The sequence below is a fragment of the Emydura macquarii genome, unplaced genomic scaffold (genome assembly GCF_026122565.2).
Source record: "Emydura macquarii macquarii isolate MOO-44397 ecotype Brisbane River unplaced genomic scaffold, CSIRO-AGI_Emac_v2 contig_1119, whole genome shotgun sequence".
NCBI classification, from domain to species: Eukaryota; Metazoa; Chordata; order Testudines; family Chelidae; genus Emydura; species Emydura macquarii.
The window spans coordinates 12,690,581-12,711,461 of NW_027131256.1; positions in this window are offsets into that span (position 1 = coordinate 12,690,581).

Here is a 20,881-nt window from a genome sequence, read left to right on the forward strand (position 1 = left end):
GGTGTGTTTGGATCTGAGCTTTTGGTTTGGCTCCATCTCTGTTTCACACTGAGTGGGCCTGTCTCAGGAAGGGAGAAGGGAAGCACATTTAGATCAGAGTCACTCTCAGCTGCTCCAGAATTTTTACATAAAGAACAATAGAAATAAAAAATAATCATTACAGCAAAACAAACTTCTGTAGTAATTAAATATTCTTGAGTCCTTCTGCCACAATATGTTTTTCCAGCGTTGGGCACATCATATGGTTCAGTCTGTAGCCCTGGCAAGATCTTCAATGGTGCATGGCTCTTCCAGGAGCTGGCAGACTAAGAGATGTGTTTCACCCCACAACCATATGTCTGGACCATTGGAATAGCCCCACTTCTGCATAGTGACTTTTGACCTGCCAACTCTTGTTCAGTGGTTATTTAAACATCTCCAGGTTAACTAATCCTTCACCAATCCTTTTCTCTAAATAAATATGCATAAAGACATACCAGTACGGATTCCTCTGATCAAATGACTCACTAGTTCACTGGTGCAAACCTCTCCCATGGAAATAAAAAATGAAGCGGGCGGTTGTGAAGGTGAGCACATTCTGTATCCCCTTCTAAGATGATAGAGCACGCAGGTGCCTTCCCATCCGCCTATAATGTGCACTCTGGTTTTAAGTTATCCAGTGCATCATATAATTCAAACCCTATGAGACTGCTCATGTAGCAAGATCAAAATATAAACTTGGTTTTAAGAAGTATTTGGCTTTTCAGTTTTAATCGATTAACTTTCTACAAAATGTTCAAATACTAAACTGCCATTTCAGGTAACTATGGCAACTTAGATCTAAATGTGCATATATCCAACTAGCTTCTGCATCAATTAGTGTTTTCTACAAATCAGCTGCATTTAGAACCTTGCTATAAAAGTGGCCTATTAGATGTTAGGTTCAAGAATCAAAATTTCCCTCGCATATGTAATTATACTAATAGGAGTAATATTCTTCTAATGGTTGGCCATAAGCTTTGGAACTTCTACTGCTCTTCCATGGGCATAAATTCCGTTTTCCAGGGCTTTTTTCTACACTAGATGTTTTAAGCAGCATGTTTGGTGCCTACCCAGGAGATCAAGGTTTACAGTACTGTCATGTGTATGTGCTGTGCAGGGGAGTCTGGAGGTAGATGCGATAGACAAATTCAACGAAATGTCAAATATCTATCATTGAACCCAGTTCAGAGATGTGTGTGAGGGAGTGTAAAATAATGGAACTTATGCCTTCTTCCAGCCCTGACAATATGTAAGGGATGTTACACCAATGAGGACTTCCTGTAAATTTTCTTAGATACTTTTAGATTCGCTTTATGTCACAGCCACATTGACAGTGCCTTTGCCTCTGGTCCACTATGTCTAAAGGAATCTAAATTTTCATAACAAACCAACACATTGGATGAGCAGAGTGTAGCACAGACAAAAAAAGCAACAATACATTTCTGGATCTTGGCACATGGCTAATTCAGGTGGGTATGAGTAATAACATTATTGAGAATAATTCATTACTATTTTTATTTACCAAATATATGTTCCTTACTACTCGTTTCAATCATTTATAGTCTATTGCTATAAAATCCATTTTTGAAGTAAATAAAGGGTTGAAAGGACACATGATTCTCTCCCCCAGGACACATCAGAGCTGGGGAAAAGGAATATCCTGAGCCTTATTTTTATACATACTTTGCATTAGATGCATATGACTAAGTATTGTTAAAAAAAACAAGCTTGAATGTTCATGGGAGTGAGTGTAATTTCTATGTGAAACTTAGAAGGGTACTTTTGGTTTAGTGAAAATTAGAAGTGTCTTACATAAGTGCTGATCATGTTTCTTAATTGCTGTCTGAGGGACATCTTTAATGAGCATATCTTATTTTCCTCACCCTCTTGTTATGGTCCATAAACAAAAGTACAACCATATATCATACTTCTGAGTAACTTTTTTTTTATATTAAGAGGAAAAGCAAGAAAGAACAAAAGTAAGGTGTGCAGGAGAGAGAAGGTGTAGTGTGTACCTTCTGTGTAGCTGGCTGCATGTGAACACAAAATAGCAGCAGGAATTTCTACCATTAAAAATGCAGCACGCAGAAAATGGGTTGTAAACTTAAAGAAGCTGCATATGCCACACCCTTCCAGTCCAACATTTTATTATCATGGAATGCATGGAATGCATATTGCCCTCCACTCCCCAGGCCTCTGAGTGTAATTGCCAAGAATCCTGCTTTCATGTAACTAACTTGACAGCAATAAAACTCAGCTCCATCGCCTGAAGAACAGAAAAAATCCAGGTTACATGCTGAGCAAGTGACAGGAGAACAGGGCCTTAAGTGTATCCCATCTTTGCTAGATTAATCTTCATTAAAGCTAAATTAACTTCAGCAATGCTCATTTCAAAACACCCAGAAATGTCTTTCATGGTGTAACTTAAATATTTATCTGAAATATATGACGTGAATCTTGCCAGAAAAGTAATAGGTATGGACAAATTTCCCTTTAAAATTAAATAGCAGTTTAAGAAGAGGGGAATTGGTTCTGATAATGTAGACATTGATAAAAGAAGGCATCCTTATTCAGGAAGGACACTCTAACTTACACACATGCCTAACGTAAGCAATGGCTTGAATCCCTTTGAAATAAAAATGGATAAGATTTAATGGATACCTTTGAAACAATGAAAAGTCACTTCATTTTGAACACCGACAGAATGGAAATACTTTTAAAATGTTCATCTTTAAAAAAAATCCTACTACTCTGCTATTAAAAAAAAAGTTACTATTTTACAAGAGTTGGTTGAAAACAGGTGAAAATGTTCAGAAAATGTTTCTGGGTTTTTTTCATTGACTTTGAACCAGATCTATTTATTAATCTTAGCTACCAAACTATAAGAAAGACTGTTTATACTTCTGGCCTGACCTAGAAATCCCCTCAGAAAATCATCTCTCATGAGCCTGGCCCAGTTTTGTTGACCCAAGAGGTGTATGGAGATTTCAGGCAAGATTTGGATAAACAGTCTCATTTTGATTGAATCAAATCAATACTCTGAACATTTTGAGGTTCACTCTTGACTTTAGCATAATATTGATTCATATGATGCTGTTTTCAAGTGCATGTCATTTGATCACAGTACTTTCTAGCTACAATGTCTCCCACCTCACTTTTAAAATGCCAAGACATTGTGAATACTCAATTGGTATTCAATTAACTTCTTAGAAAGAGCAGATAAAAAGCTCCTAGAATAAGAGCAAATGAAGAATGCAATAGCAGAGCCAGCATTAGGAAACCCTACAATATCTCCTGAGGTAACCAAAGAAACACACCATGTTTTATCCAGCTTTGTAAAAAGACACAAAGCACAAAAACTTGCTGTTGTTGTAACAATTTGTGGCTGCATATACACAGTAGAAGCTCCACAGTTAGCCACTCTCTGCATCAAGGACAAACTCAATGCACAAAGGGTGAAACAATTTCACACGAATATTTACAATGGTTCGTTTCAGATAGTTCTCTGCTGCTTAAATCGAGCTTTCCCACAAAAGATGATGGGCCAGATTCGCAAAGATTTTTAAATGCCTACCTCCCATTAAAATCAATGGGAGGGAGATGCCTAAATACCTTTGAGAATCTGGGCCTTTAGGCACCTATAGATGCAATTAGGCACCTACCCTACTTAGGCATTTGCTAAATCCCATGTGGTGCCTATCTACATCTTCAGGCACCTAATTACCTTGATAAATCTGATCCTAAGGACCCAAACCTGAAAATACTTCTGCATAGTAACAGGCGTGGTGGTAGTACTGCTGAAAAAGATCTCGGGGTTAAAATGAATCACAAATTGAATAGGAGTCTACAGTGTGATGTAGTTGTGAAAAAGACTAATATTCTGGGGCGTACAATATTAACAGAAGTGCTGTATGTAAGACAGGAGGCAATAGTCCTGCTCTGCTCAGCATCAGTGAGGCCACAACTGGAGAACCCAATTGTGGGTGCTGCACTTTAGGAAAGATATGGACAAATTGGAGGGAGTACAGAGGGGAGTAACAAAAACGGTAAAAGGTTTAGAAAACTTGACCTATGAGGAAAGGTTAAAAAAAACTGGGCATGTTTGGTCTTGAGAAAAGAAGACTGAGGGGGAGACCTGATAACAGTCTTCAAATATATAAGGGCTGTTATAAAAAGGGCCGTGATCGATTGTTCTCCAAGTCTGGTGAAGGTAGGACAAGGAGCAATGGGCTTAATCTGTAGCAAGGGAGATTTAGGTTAGATATTAGGAAAAACTTTCCAACTATAAGGGTAGTCAAACTCTGGAATAGGCTTTCGAGGGAGGTTGTGGAAAGTCCATCATTGCAGGTTTTAATAACAGGTTGGACAAACATCTGATAGGGATGGTATAAGTTTACTTGGTCCTGCCTCAGCGCAGGGGGTTGGAGCTGATTATCTCTCAAGATCCTTTCCAGCCCTAAATGTTTGATTCTATATGTTTAACTTTATGCACGTGAACAGTGCAATTGTCTGTGACTGTGAAGTGAAGTGCTTAAGTGAAGCTGTTGGCAGGATCGAGGCGCAAAAAAGCTTATGAAATTTTGAAATACTTATTTTGACCTTGGAATTTCACCTACTTTGACCTACTTTCTTTCACATAGGGCCCGTTTATTTTCAAAAACAAACTAATTTACTAATTAACTGGATGACTGAAACAATTTAAAAAGAAGACTAGTGAATGGCAAATGACAATGTACTTCTGGTCTAAGTAAATTAGCTATTGTCTAAATACTCATGAATGATACAGGTCCATAAATAACCCCACATTTCTTTACAAACATATTCACAAATCACTGTTTGTCCACTCTGAGTAGTTCTGATTTTTATCAGAATTTGTGTGGAAATTTGACTTGTAAGCCCACCATAAGCTCTGAAACAGAATGTGCTCCAAAAATCCTCACTGCCGTCTCCTAATTACATTTTACTTTTTGTGCCCATAAACATAATATTTTCCCAAGTGAAACCATCTGCAAGTTGCAAAAGGCTCTATTTTTCTTGAGATAAGGCTAGTGGGTGTTTGTCTTTACTTATCTATAAAATAAATATAAAGGGACTTTCCACAATCTGTATTATTTCTTACAATCCCACAGAGCATCCTTTTTTGTTTGCCCATTTGGAGTTTCTTTCTTTCTTTCTATTATAATTCAAGTCTCATCTCCCAATCTTGCAAGAAAATCCAATGAGCAGAATGCAATGCCTTAAAGAATTTGCTTTGTTTCTGAATATTACGTACTTCAGCTAAAAAAAAGTTTTAAAAGGCATTGGAGTCATATTAATAGGTTCTTTTTCATATAGGTATGAGCTTCAGTGAGTACATAAAGTGTCTAACTATGACCCATTGTCCTGGCACCTCCATTATTTCAGGATCATTTTGTTTAAATGGAAAAAAGCATGTTTAACTTTGTAATATAAAACACAGTTGAATCGTTGACACTTCAATCAGCCTTTATTATGCTGAAATCACAGTAGGTTATCCCCACCCAGACTGTACTGATACTAAACCAGAACAGATTTCTGTCTAAGAAAGAATGGCAATGTACACACAATTACATAAATCTCAGTGTAAACAATGGGAAACTTACAAACAAATCTGGAATCAGCAGAGCCAATTTTAATTTTTAAATCCACTAAAACACAGGAGGGAAAAGAAAACAAAGAAAGAAACTAGAGTAACGTGCTTCCTGGAGTCTTCAATGCCCTGCTATTTGGAGACAGCAAATGTTAAGATCAGAGCTACCTGAAAATTATGATTGCTTCGCTTCAGCTTCCTATGTGAAAAGCTCTCTCATAGCGTTTAGAAACATATTTAATCCTAAGTGTTACTGATCCAAATGTTGCACAATTGAGTGTAGATCTATGGTTTGAAAAGAACATGTTGGCTTCCATCCACTAACGAACTTAATGTTCAAACAAATCACAATGTTGTCTAAAACGCATGTTACAAAAGTAAGTACCAGAGGAAGCTAAGGCACTCCACATAATGTATATGGTCAATTAATTTCAGAGGAAACCAAAAGAATGTGCATCTTAAAAATTGCTAAATTAGCAACAAGGTACAAGGGTAATCAATCAAAGTAGAAGGGAAAATGAGAGTGCACTCACAGCCTGAAGAATATACACATATAAGGGAATTCAAATTTCAGAAGCAGGTGGGGATGATTTCACAAAGAGCTTAATGAATTACTTAAGGCATTACTTTTAAGTTTGTTGTTTAAATCCTTCTTCTGACCTTATGTGAAGTAAGCCCAATGATCTGAAATTGTCTATAGGGGAAAGTAGTCCACATGCTGAAGACATCATAGGTCAAATCTTGCTCACCCCTCTCACGTGTGAGTAAAGACAGCTGGATTTGGCACCATATATAGATTGGCCTAGATCACAATAGGTCTCAAAAATAGATGCACAACCCCAAGCACTTAGTATAGACTTACTGACTATGTGTTCGTGAGAGAAGTCCAGCCCTATGTCCTCAAATCCACTGGGAAGCATACTTGCATGGTCTAGGTGAGTAGCATAGGATCTGTAGGAGCTAGTGGAGACAATGGAGTTCAGATTTCAAAGTTGTTGCCAGGGGATACCAGGTCAAATATTTATATATAGAATTCACTATGCAGAAATGGCTGCTGAATCAGCACAGCACTGAGCAGGTGGTCAGCTGAACATTATATGTGTCATTTCACCTCCTCCATCATTCCAGGCAAAGGAAGATGATGCTAATGTGCGGTGCTGCATGGAGAGGCACAAAGACAGGGTCAAAGATTTCCAGGCACCGAGGCCAATTGTAGGTAGGCACAGAACGAGCTGAACCGCAAATTGCGCATCCACTCTGATCAATATGCAAGTGGATTCCAGGTTTTTAGTGCAGATTGTTATTGAACCAGAATAAAAAGTGGTGTGCTTATGTTTTGCCCCATACACGTTACCTACTTTCCTGCCTGACCCATAGGCACAAACCAGCTAACAATGAGAAGATATTTTCCTCATAGACTGAGACCAGAGGGACCATCATGATCATCTAGACTGACCTCCTGCCCATCGCAGGCCACAGAACCTCACCCACCCCCGCCGGCAATTGGTTCAAAACCTCTGGCTGAAGTCCTCAGTTCTTGATTTAAAGATTTCAAGTTACAGAGAATCGACATTTACTCCAGTACAAATCAGCAAGTGACCTATGCCACTCGCTGCAGAGGAAGGCAACTCCCCCCCCCCCCCCAGGTCTCTGCCAATCTGACTGGAGGGAAAATTCCTTCCCGACCCCAAATATAACAATCAGTTAGACCCTGAGCGTGTGGTCAGACCCAGCAGCCAGACACCTGGGAAAGAATTCTATGTAGTAACTCAGAGCCCTCCCCATCTAGTATCACACCTCCAACCGCGGGAGATATTTGCTAATAGCAGATATGGATGGGCCGTATGCCATTGTAGGCAATCTCATCATACCATCCCCTCCATAAACTTATCAAACTGAGTCTTGAAACAAGCTAGGTTTTCTTTTGCCTCCACTGCTCCCCTTTGGATGCTTTTCTAAAACTTCATTCCTCTGATGGTTAGAATCCTTCTCCTAATTTTATGTCTAAACTTGTTGATGGCCAGTTTATATCCATTGGTTCTTGTCCAACATTGGTGCTTAACTGAAATAACGCCTCTCCCTCCCTGGTATTTATCCCTCTGATGTATTTATAGAGATATCATATCTCCCCTCAGCTTTCTTTTTGTTAGGGTAGAGAAGCAAGCTCCTTATGTCATCTCTTGTAATGCAGGCTCTCCATTCCTTGATTATCCTAGTAGCCCTACTTGGCACCTGTTCCAGTTTGAATTCATCTTTCTTAAACATTGGAGATCAGAATTCCATATACTATTCCAGATGAGGTCCCACCAGTGCCTTGTACAATGATGATAACACTTCCCTATCTCCTTCTGGATATACCTTGTCTAATGCATCCTAGGATTGAATTAGCCTTTTTCAAAGCCCCATCACATTAGTGGTTCATAGTTATCCTGTGATCAACTAATACACCCAAGTCTTTCTCCTCCTTTGTCATTTCCAACTGATAAATCTCCAGTTTATAGCAAAAACTTTTGTTAGTTCCTAAGTGCATGACTTTGCACTATTAAATTTCACCCCATTTCTATTACTTCAGTTTTCCAGGTCATCCAAATATTTTTGTATGATATTCCAGTTTTCCTCTGTAATGGCAATACCTCCCAATTTATGTCATCCACAGATTTTATTTTCACACTCCCGCTTTTTGTGTCAAGGTCATTAATGAAAATAAGATTGTTCCTCAGACCCATCCTTTATAAACTCCACTAGTAACCTCCCTCTAGCCTGACATTTGACCATTCAGTCTGACCCATGATAGTCTCCCCTTTAACCAGTTCCTTACCCACCTTTCAATTCTTGTATTAATACCCATATTCTCCAATTTAACTAAAAATTTCTCATAAAGAAGTGTATCAAATACTTTTCTGAAAACCAGATAGATATCTACTGCTTTTCCTTTGTCTCTAAAATTGGTTACAGTCTCAAAAAAAGAGATGACATGATCTACACATTTTGTAAAGCCATGTTGTATTTTATCCCAATTACTATTTACCTCCATGTCTTTAACTACTTTATCTTTCATGATTTGTTCTAAGGCCTTGCATACAATTGAGATCAAACTAACAGCCTGTAGTTTTCCTGATCACTTTTTTTCCTTTCTTAAATATGGATAATATATGTGCAATTCTCCAGTCACAAGGTATGACTCCCGAGTTTATGGATTCATTAAAAATCCTTGCTATTAGTCTTGCAATTTCATGTGCCAATTCCTTTAATATTCTTGGATAGAGATAATCTGGGCACCCCAATTTGATCCCATTAAATTGTAAAAGCTTGGTTTGCACCTTGAATGTGGTAATTTCTACTTCCATATCCTTATTCACATTAGCCATCCTGTCATTGCCCCTAAACTTCTCATTACCCTTAATAAAAATTGAAGCAAAGTATTTGTTTAGGTGCTGGATCATACCTACATTATCTTTCATCTCCACCCTGTCCTCAGCGCTGGTGGTCCCACTTCTTTTTCCTTTGTTTTCTTTTTATCTATATGACTAAAGAATAATTTGTAAGTATTTGTCCTCCAATCTATCTCCTAAAAATCACACAGTTCCCAGTCATTTATTTCATTAAAATATTAAAGAGGTCTCAATTCCAGCATCCTGTTTGGATATGGATAATGTAGCAGACTTCAAGCACTACCCCAGTGGAGTCTCTGTTACCATTCGCCCTCAAAGTGATTTTGACCCAAGCAGATTCTGTCTTGAATTCAGTCTGGACTGCTTTGACCCAAGCAGATTCCATTTTATCCATTCCATCACTTCTTATTTCTTTATCGTCTACCTCATTATTAACATAAAATGCTATTCCAATGCTATACAATATCTTTCTTTCCTGAACAGTCTATGCCATTCATTACATGCGATTTCAAGGGTCCCCCAACCATCCCCCCGAATTCCTAGTTTAAAGCTCTTTTAATCCGTTGTGGCAACCTTCATCACAGAACTCTATTACCCTCCCTATTCAGATACAGTCCATCCCATCAGAACAGTCCTCTGTTCATGAATGCCTCCCAGTAGTCCAACATCCCAAAGCCCTCCTTATGGCACCACTGACTGAGCCATTTGTTGATCAGCATAACCCCGTCTCCTCCTATAGAGACAAGTTGAAATCCACTGAAGATCCTCTGAGCCTACATTTGGTCCCAAGTGAAGGACAATCAGTGGATTCTTTCATGCGCCAGTCAGGATCCTCTTCAGCTTCAGGTCCACCTCCTATATTGTAGCTCCCGGCAGACAACATATCCTTCTATTCTTTGGATCAGCTCTGGTGACAGATCTGTCAGTTCTTCTTATTAGGGAGTCCCCAGTTATGCAGATCTGCCTCCTCTCAGGCCTTCCCCCTTCTGTTCTTGTTAGATGCATACCTATCTAGACCCACAGCAGTTCTTACCTACTGAATATGTACTCCCGTGTGGTTCATAGTCATGCATGCTTATGTGAGTTGTCCCAGGTTCTCTTCCAAGTGCAGGTACTGTGGTTTCTTCCAGGTCAATTTCATCAGGTTGAGCTTCAAGTTCCTCCAAGGAGATGTTCCTCTGCACAGCCATATTATTGCAACCACCTCACTGCAGGGAGTCATTTCGCTGTGGAACACCAGTTCCCCCTGGATGCCTGATAGTATGCAGGGCGTATCCCACACTCACAGGCAAGCATTGTAGGTACCCCAAACACTAGACCCTTTGAGGCTGTAACTCTCAGGAATGTCTACACTGCACACCACTGATGGTGATGTGTACGTACGTGTAGCTCCAATGAAAAGCAGATTGTGTCCACACTGTGGTGTGTAGCTATATGTGGCAGTGGAAAACTCTTGCAAAATGGAGGCAGTGGGGAAGGCTCCGGCAGCTGGGAGCTGGAGGAGTTTTTCCCTGCTGCCTTCCCCCTGCCAGAGCCTATTCCCAAGGAGGGGAAAGGCTCCAGCAGCAGGGAGGCAGCCAGACACTACACTGCTAAAAATAGCAGTGTAGATGGGGGAGGAACTGTCTGGGCATGTAGAGAACTGTGCAAGGTACATACCCTAAGGTTCTGGGGTGCTGTTATATAAGCAGTGCCTCACTGTCTACACTGCTATTTATACCCATGCTGAGGGGAGTGGGGGTGCAATATATATACTTTCCATGCTGCTGTACGGAGTGGGCAATGCAGATGTACTCTCAGTGATTCCCATATATACTGAGTCAGATCCATAGCAAGGGATTGCTTTACTAAGGCTGACAGAAATAAATGTTGCAATTACCCTAGGCCTGATCCCTTTACAAACAATTGATGAACCAACAACAGAAATGACAGATGAATCTAACCAGCCCTCAAGTCCAGTTCTGTACAGAAGTATGAAGGTGGGGCCCTTCCAGCCTAATGCCATTCATATAATTTCTTCTAGACAATCACACACTGACTTATGGCTTCCCCAGGGCTAGGGTTCAGTCCTTTTGTCTGTCATGCTCATATCTATGCATGCAGTCTCCTTCTTAGTAGGCTGCTCCTGAAGTTCCTTCTGCCATAGCCTTTATATCACAGCTTCTAGTTTCTTTCTGCAGCCAGTTCCCATGCAGATTCTGGCTCCCTCCCCAGCCAGGTCCCCTCTGACCTGTGGTGGTACTTCCTGTTCCTGTACTGGAGATTTTATGGAGCCTTTACTGGCTGGATGTTGCAATGAAGTTTAGTACCGTGTCCAGTGAAGATCCGGCAGCATGCTCATTACAGAATGAAGGATGCCTGTACACACATACTCAGTCTATATTTTTCAAGTGTTGTCAGCATAATGCCACCTGACTTATGAGACATCAAAAAAGTAAGCTGTCTGTGCTAAAGGTTTTCTGCATGACAAAACTTGCCTTTATATGGGTGCTGTTGCTTGCCACCTCCATTGGGTTGGTTGGTATTCCCTACAATTTGGAAGAAGGTGGTAGGCAGCATCATATAACTGGGAATATGAGGTTAAAAAGCACATGCTGTCCAATGAGAGTGGTCTGCAAAGACATCATTATTCTCATGTATGAATCTGTTTTCCCTGTTGCCCCGAAGTAGCAGCTCCATGCCAACACACATGCACCTTAACACAAGTCTCCCTGGCAATGTCTCGCCTTCCATGGCTATATATATTAAACTAGTCAGCACACATCATGTTCAAGTTACCAAACTAGCAGCCAGGAGTTCACAAAAGAGGGAATGCTATGCTAGCACATCTGAGTTATTGTCTGGGTTTTAATGTTCTGAGAAACTTATTTGGTTTACCCCTTTTCAACACCACATACCTCATGGAACAATCTAGACCAGTGTTTGGGCTATATGTCAGCCCTTACTGAAAAGAACTTAATGTAAGACCGAGCTAGGAGATGATTCTTGCAAATCAATAACGATTACAAAATGAACTCACATTTAAGTTATCTGTGGGGGAGAAAATGATGAGTCAGCATCAGCAATGTATTCAGCTTAATGACTACAAATGTTTATACCAAACAAAATTAACATATCAGAAAATGCAAGGGAGGCATATATGATTAACAAAAGACAAGGGAATTGGCATAAGTATGATAAATTCTTCAACACTAAAATAACTTTAAAATGTTTAAATAAATATATTTTATTAATAAATTGTGCAGAATGTAATCTACTAATTAAAGACATAGGCTCCAGGGCTATTTACATGGCAGTTATACCTGGAGTGTCCTAGTCAAATTAATGTTGGCCCCAACTTAAAAGTAGTATAAATAAATAATTCACACCCTCCGAAGAGTCTTCGCTTAGGCAAACAGTTTAGCGTATAAATTTGTTGTAATTGTGAATGACTTTGATGTGGATTTAATAAAACATGCAAGAGAAAATACACCCAAAATGTTTATTAGAGAATCACACTTCAAGATAAAAGTTATGTCAACAGTAATGGGTAGAACTCATGCACAGCAGGTTTTACATTCAGACTCTCTTTTAAAAGCAACCAAATCTTCCTTAAAAATTCTTACTAAATGATAGGCCTGATCAAACCATTACTCACATAAATAGTCTTCGCTAAATTTTCCCAAATCCACTGATTTTGATGGGGCTACTTACACGAGGAAGAGTCTACAAGATTGGGACTCAGATCTGTTACTTTTAGTTACATGAAGGCAGCGAAATAGCTGCAGAGGGAACAAAAAAAAAAAAATCATACACAGCTTTTCCCTCTTCTGAACTTTAGACAGCTGAACATAATGAGGAATGCTGTATTACAATAAAACATGCAAATACTGTGGGGGAAACAGAAGATGTTAAAAATGATCATTAGATTTTTTTTTCTCTTTTCATTAAATGAGAAGCTCACTCATCGGAAAAGACAAATAAACCTTAAATTAGCTAAATTGCTGTAGCATAGCTGCACCTCCTCACTGAGACCTTCTGCTGAACCATGACCTTCACAAGAGATAATTGGGCCGCTAAAGTTCTTGATACATCCAAATACATTTCAGAAGTGCATGCAAAGGAGGGTGCCATTTCCTTAATTTGATCTTGGAAGCTGATAACTGAATTAGCAACCCCCCTTTCATTAATCCTGTGTTGCAGGGCAGGGATACTGCTTGCTGATGCCCTGAGAAGAAATCTCAGCTGAGACAACTACAACACACAATAGCTATGTCTAACTAGGAAAACCAGGCAGAAGCTTCATCTGATTCAACATGCAGTAGCATAAATTCGAAAGAAGACTGGCTGAGGAGCACACATTAGCAGGTGCCATGTGCACAGCACTGTGCTATTATCTAGTTCTGGGTTGCTTCACAGTTTTTGTTCTGCTCTTTAAACACCTCAAGAGGTTGGTTTTGAACTATGTTGAGGCCTCCTCCATCTTTCCGTCACTCGCTATAACAGTTCTACTCAGCAAGTGGATGGATCCCACGGTGAAGGTCACATGACACAGAGCCAGAGGAGGGTCTCGGTTTACGACTGTCCTGCTATCAGGCTGAGCTTGAGTCTTCCTGCAATCAGGTACTTGATATAACACATACAGATTTACACAACCCTTCTCTCACTAAAGTTAACCCAGAATTTACTCTCCTGGAGAAGAAGCAGCAGCATAATCCCAATTAAAAATGTGGCATGACATAAGTATACCCTGTAGCCCACTCATACAGAAGTAACTAATTTTTCTTAATAATTAATATGACGTGAAATTCACTCCTATGCCACTACTTAGGTCCTATCTAAGCCCTCAAACCATGTCTCAAATGGAACATAAGCAGCACATAGTTTTAGGTTGTTTTTTTTTTTTTTAAATAGAGTCCCTGGCCAGAAGGGACCACTGTGATCATTTAATCTGACCTCCTTTATAACACAGGCCATAGAACTTCCCCATAATAATTTCTAGAGCAGATCTTTTAGAAAAACATCCAGTCTTGATTTAAAAATTGTCATTGCTGGAGACTCCACCAGACCCCATGATAAATTGTTCCAGTGGTTAATTACTCACTGTTAAAAATTTACACGTTATTTCCTATCTGAATTTGTCTAGCTTCGACTCTTAATCATTGGATTGTGTTATACCTTTCTCTGCTAGAGTCAAGAGTCCATTATTAAATATTTGTTCCCTATGTATCACTCCCTTAATCCCTTAAACCTAAATCACTCCCTTAATCCGTTCTTTGTTAAACTAATTAGCTTCAGCTCCTTGAGTCTCTGACTATAAGGTATGTTTTTTAATCCTCAATCATTCTTATGGCTCTTTTCTGAACCCTCTCCAATTTATCAACATCCTTCTTGAATTATGGACATCAGAACTGGATACTGTATTCCAGCAGTGGTCACCCCAGTGCCAACTAAATAGGTAAAATAACCTTTCTACTCCTTCGTGAGATTCCCCTGTTTACACATCCAAAGATTTCATTAGCCCCTTTAGCCGCAGGATTGCCCTGGGAGTTCATGTTCAGCTGATTATCCACCATGGCCCCCAAATCTTTTTTCAGAATCACTGCTTCCCGGATAGTTATCATGCTGGCCATCTGCACATGGGTGAATTTCACCCCTAGTGTCTACCTACCAAAGTGATGGCTGCCATAGTGATTAGATGGACTAGACTAGATTAAAAAAAAGTCTTGAGCTGTAAAATCCAAGGCAGCTGTGAAGGACCAAGGGAATGGGGCCAGCAAGCAGCCTACTTTGAGTGCATTTTTTAGCAAAGGGCCAAATTAGACAGAGTTTTGTCATTTATTTTACACAGAATAGACCTCCAGGATTTTTATGGCCCAGTGAGAGTACGGGTCATATTTAAAAAATACAGCTTTTTGAAAGTATTTACAGACCTTAACACTGGCAAATGTAAAAAAATGTTGCTGACATGATAATGTTCCAGACCTAGACTATACAATCCTTCAATCTCAGAGAGATATTGACAGATTGGCAGAAATTCAGAGAGAAGCATCAGAAATGTTTAAAGGGCTAGAAGGATTGAGTTGTGGGGGGAAATTACTAGAATGAAATATGTACATTATATTCTAGCTTGACCCGTCAATGACCAAAAGGGAGGGCGATCTGATAACATACAGATTTTTGAAAGGTGCAAATACCAAATATGGAAAGGAATTTTTTGAGGTTCATCCAAGGGATATAACTACAAGCAGTGGTAGGTTAAGCAGTGGGCTGAAAGAATTCCAAACAGTTAGATGACAGGAAAAAATATCCCATGAGAAGTATGTGTTTGAGTTGTTTAAAACAAGACTAGACAAAACACTAAGATATACTGTAAGGAAATATCCTACACAATCAGGAGGGTCAAATAATAGCTTTTTCCAATCTCTGATTTCTGTGACTCAGCTTGTTTGCATCAAATGGTTTGCCTGTTGCAGTTATCTTCCCTGCCATGTGCTTTTGCAATTCTAATGTACCAAAGGCTCTAGAAAGTGCCCTGTTGCAACAAAGAAGAGCTTTCTTTCCTTTTGCATACTGTGCAGCTCATGGTTGTTGTGCTTTTGCATACTCTTCAGCTAATAGTTTCTCAGCTTCTAAAATCAGCTGTCATATCTTCGAGCTGATTGCCATGAACACCAACCCTAATTTTAAGGAGTTAAAGCAGGCTCCTGGAGATGGCACTCTAAAAGCTGTGAAATTCTTCCTCTGGAAATTTCTCTCAAAGTCGGTTCATGTTCAGAGCCCCCTCCAATGAAGTGCTAAGCATCCTCACTTTAGCCCAGAGCGTCAAAGGCATATTGATGCCTAATTCCCTTTGAAATGAACGGGAGTTAGGCACCTAAATACCATTGAGGATCTGGGTTTCAGCATCTCCTAGGATTGCCGCCTTTAGTAATAATTCAATACAGATAGGAATGTCAACAAATCCTATGACATCAAGTATGATGTTGAATTTATTCTATAATTAACTGCTACTGATATAGCTCTACGGATTTCTTTACAGCCTTCCCTAGTCCTAAATATTTTATATAACTAAAACCTCTCGGTTTTTTGATAGAAGTTCCATAACAAGAAGCTAATACTAGTAATGGCCTCTGCTGTTATCACAATCCATTCCTGCCTGGGGTTATTTTTGGAACATACTTTTCTGGCAACAGATTCAGGCAAACATCAATTCAGCCAAGGTCATAACTTTGGACTCTTCAAGGTAACATAACTGTTTATGTGCAATTTCAACAAAATGTCTTACAAGGATAACAATATGTGTTAGCAAACTTCTATTAACAGAGTGCAATGGAGGCCTGATTTTACAAGGTGCTGGGCACCCACAATTCTCACTGACTTTGGCCTTTGGCCTCAATCACACTAAGAAACCCTTTACATCATAATGCCAACATAAAGAGGAGTTAGCGAAAAGGAGAGTAAAGCCCCTGAATAGGAGTTGAGGGCACTCCCAACCTTGAAAGGCAGGCCCTTGAAAAGGAATAAAAATAATACCGTGCTCTTATAAGTGTTCTCGTGTAGCACTGTTCACCGGCAGATCTCAAAGCATTTTACAAAAGGGGTCAGTATCATTATCCACATTTTACAGATGGTGAAATGGAAGCACAGATAGCATCAGGCCAATGCCAAATCCAGGCCTCCTGAGTGCGACTCCAGTGCTTGCTCCACTAAGCCACACAAATTATCTTTAAATAAACTGCTGAAACTTTTTCCTTGGTTTGTCTCATTTAAAGACTAGAGGCAGAGCCCAATACCAGGATTATTTCTCTGTATTGTTTCCTCATCTTTCCCTTTGATCACATTTCCATGAGTTGTATTCTGTGCATCATTCCAAAAGACCTACAGGCTCTTTGGTTTGGTTTGATTTGTGCGGGCTTATGTTGTGATTTGCAGAATCTGGACTGATAGGACCATTATATGACTGAAGCAAGTTCTTTTGCTGAATCAGGGCTTATGTGATTTAGAATATGCAAAGTTTACCTGATATGGTATCACAGAGCTAATTTGCCTGGATCATTCAGGCTGTGCCAACTTGGCTGAATGGTCACTGTAACTTTTAAAACAATACCATTTTAAGCCTTTTATAGACATCATTAAAAGGCACAAGTCCCAATATTTTCTCTTTGCATACAACATTCAAATAAGCGTTAAGGGTATTTCAATATTCTGACAAAATTGCTGATTTTTGTGTTGTATTCTACAAGACACAAATACATTGCATTTTTTTTTTTTGGAAAAAAAAATAGCCTTCATTAAAGGAAACCTCCAGTGATTCATGGTCAAACATATCATTAAGAAACACAGTCCTCTGGGGCAAAATGAAAAAAAAAATCCTTCAATAAAATGCTACCAAGAAATCCCTTCTGAATATGCCCATGGCCATAATTTCAGTGCCTGGAGGCCCCCCCATCTTATTATTACTTATTATTTCCATAGTGAAAATCTGTGCTCGGCACTTTATAATTATGGAGGAGGAAAATCAAATGCCTACTCAGAAGAATTTACAGACTAAGACCCTAATCTTGCATCATTTATGCACATGCTTAACTTTACTATGTGAGGCAGTAGCAAAGACAACCGTGGATGTAAGTGTTTGCAGGATCAGGGCCTAAGGCCAGAAGAAGCCTACAAGCCTACACAGGGACACAACCCTGGGGCTGTGAGGCTCTGCAATGACGTTGACACCAGTGGGACCTCTTGAGGGCTCTATGCTACGTCCATGTGGTTCATATTATAGGATTGCTGCTCTTACAAGCAAAAATACACAGGAAGAAAGGGATATAACAGAAAGGAGGAGGAAAGGGGTGCAACACAAAGCAAAGTGAGTGGGCAGATATATTTCCCAAATCTTTTCTCCAGCCCCCATTTTTGGTGTCGTTTCTGTCTTATTTCTTTTTTTAATTTTCAGAGTAAACTTTCCCTCTTCCAGCCTGATGAGACTTTCAGACAAGAGCAAATTCACTTTTCATTAGAATTGCTGAGAGAAACCGGGCATTTTGAAAACTATTTCAATTAGAATCTGCCAAAAATTGGAAAGAAAAAAAAAGGAAGGAGAATTTCCATTTCCCTGCCCTACTTATATTTTTGTTGCATCTGAAATTTCAAAATTTAAAATATTGATACCAGCCCGGTAGTTGGCTGAAAATGGGGAAATTTCATACAAATTTTGTTAAAGTTTTTCTTGGATTCCCCTCCACTTCACCCCACACACACACCAAATTCTGTACATTTTCAAGAAATGCTAGTCAACAGAGACGTCTCTATTCTCCCCTACACCGTGCTAGCATCTGCAGGGGAGTGCAAACTGGGCTTCAGCTTGGGGAAGTAGACCAATCCCTTCCTCGCTGAAGTCAATAGCAAAACTACAACTGAATTCACTGGTGCAGCATCAGGCCTAGTGATTTACTTTTAATCCTTTCATTGAGTGGACAGGGTTTGACACTCCTGACCACATTAGAGAAGCTAGACATGCTATTCCCAAGCCTCCTGAATCTTGGGGGGGTTCTGTAGAAGCGAGGGGTATCAGCGCAAAGGCTTTCTGCCTCCTTATTGCTGTCTGGCAGTGCTAGCCTCTGCCAGTAATACCAAGGGGTCTTTCAACTGCCAACTGCCACCCAAACCGCCCCTCAAGTGAGGATTCCACAATGTGGAATGGGCGGAGGGAAGGGGGAAGAAATCACATGAGGCACATACCTGCATCTTTAATTGCCTAAATTCCTTTGAAAATCCACCCCTTAAGTACTTTTGAAAATATTATGCTGTATATTTTTGTCCCATATTTGAAGGACTAGCTATGTTATGTTTTTTCCAAACTGTAGCCTCAGAAGATGTGTAAAATTGCCCTCAGTGACATGGGATTGAAAAATCTGACAACTGCATATTATAACCTAATGCCTGAATTGCATCTGTTGCACAGGTCATAGGAGGTCTTTTTTCCTGGCAATCTTAGCATCTGAAGTGATGTACCAATGGTTTTCCAGTGTATGCTTAATAGGACAATCCATTATTTTTTGAATAATTAGCAGAGTGCTCCTGACTATCTAAGATATAACATGTTACCAGAATAAATCAGTAAGTATCCGATCCTTCCTACAGGTCATCAAGCACTTTATTATCAATCAAGGCTAGTCCTGTTGAGATTAAGTAACCACTGCTGATATCTTTTTAAGAGACCGTGGAGCCCTGATGCCCTCTCTGCTAATAAATGTGTAGGAAGAGGTATAAAGCTGGCTGCAACAACTCTTTCCATTATGGTGTACAGACCAGCTGGTCAGAAAACGTGCCTCTGTCATCTTCCTCTTATTTGTTTACTACTTCTTCCTCTCGTGAGGCTACTCCATTGGCAGGCAAACTCCTTGCACCAGCTGGAGCAGCTCAGTGATACAAACTATAGGAATTCAAAATGGGAAGAGAAGACTGGGTTCAGGATTCTATATTTTAAAAGTTATCACACTGCACTACAAAAAAGCGGGGCCCAATTTTCCAAACGCTGATACCTACAGTTAAGCAACAAAATTCATATGAGGCATCTGAAGAAGTGACCTGCTTTTCAGAAGTGCTCATCACGCATGATTGGCAGATGAAGTCTATGGGATTTGCAGATGTTTGGCACTTATGAAAATCAGGCTATTTATTTATATGCCTAATAGCGATTTTGTGCCTATCTCCAAAGTGAACATTTTTTCCTTTATTTCCCCCAGATGATACCTCCAATATATAATCTATTTTCTTAATGATGCATTTTTCTCAAAGGAACAGATAAGATGTCTCAGGCCGTTAAAGGAGTAGAACATTTCATTTCATTTAGGAACAGCTAAAACATCGTGAAGAGGGGATACATCCATCATCTAACTGATGATATTGGATTTTCCTGATGCGGTACAGGCCTCTATTTCAGTTCCATTGATAGTATTCAGTAATCTCTCAATGAAGTGTACCATGTACAATAATCAACGTATAACCTTTCTAAAGGGGGAGATGAAGTCCATGAAGAAAGATTAACTATACCAAGCAACACATTGAGACTTATGGCATAGCTGCCTTTTCTCTTATCTCTCAATGTACTTCAGAGAAAAGCTCTGTGATTGCTGTCCAGTAGGATAGAATTACCTCAATTAGCTACGATTGGCATCCCTTCATTAGCGAGAGATGGTGGAAATTGAAGGCTATGATGTAGGTGGTTCGCAATGTCTCATGTGATTAAATAGTCCAATCCAAGATTTACATAATCTTTGGCAGTTATTGCAAATATATATATAATGTGTCTTGGTTGGGAGCTGCTTGCTTCCTACAAGTTCTTTTCTCTTCAAGCTGTAGTCCTGTCATGGACTTTGATGCCCTGATGGAGACGATTGTGCCATTGTTACGATCACTTGCCAAGGTTTCTCATCAGTCAGGATCAATTCCAAATTCCTTCATATTTCGCTTGCACGTGTCTTTATAGTGAAGCTTGGGATGTCCTGTTGTTCTTGTTCCCTCTGATAGCTCCCCATATGGTATGGCCTGAGGTATGCGTCCATCTTCCAACCTGTTCAGATGGCCCAGCCAGCGCAGTCATCTTTGCTTGAGCAGGGCTGTCACACTTGTACATTTGCCCTTTGAAGAACCTCTAAGTTGGTAACTTTATCTTGCCATTTGATGGTGAGTATACAGTATAGGCATCATAAGTGAAAACTGTTCAACCTTTTCTCCTGATAAGCATAAGTTGTCCATGTTTCCCCACCATACCTGAGCGTGCTGAAGACGCAAGCTTGGTACACTAGCATTTTGGTCTTCGTGGTAAGCTGTGAGTTGTTCCATGCTCTTTTAGTTAGTCTACTAAAAGTGGTGGCAGCCTTTC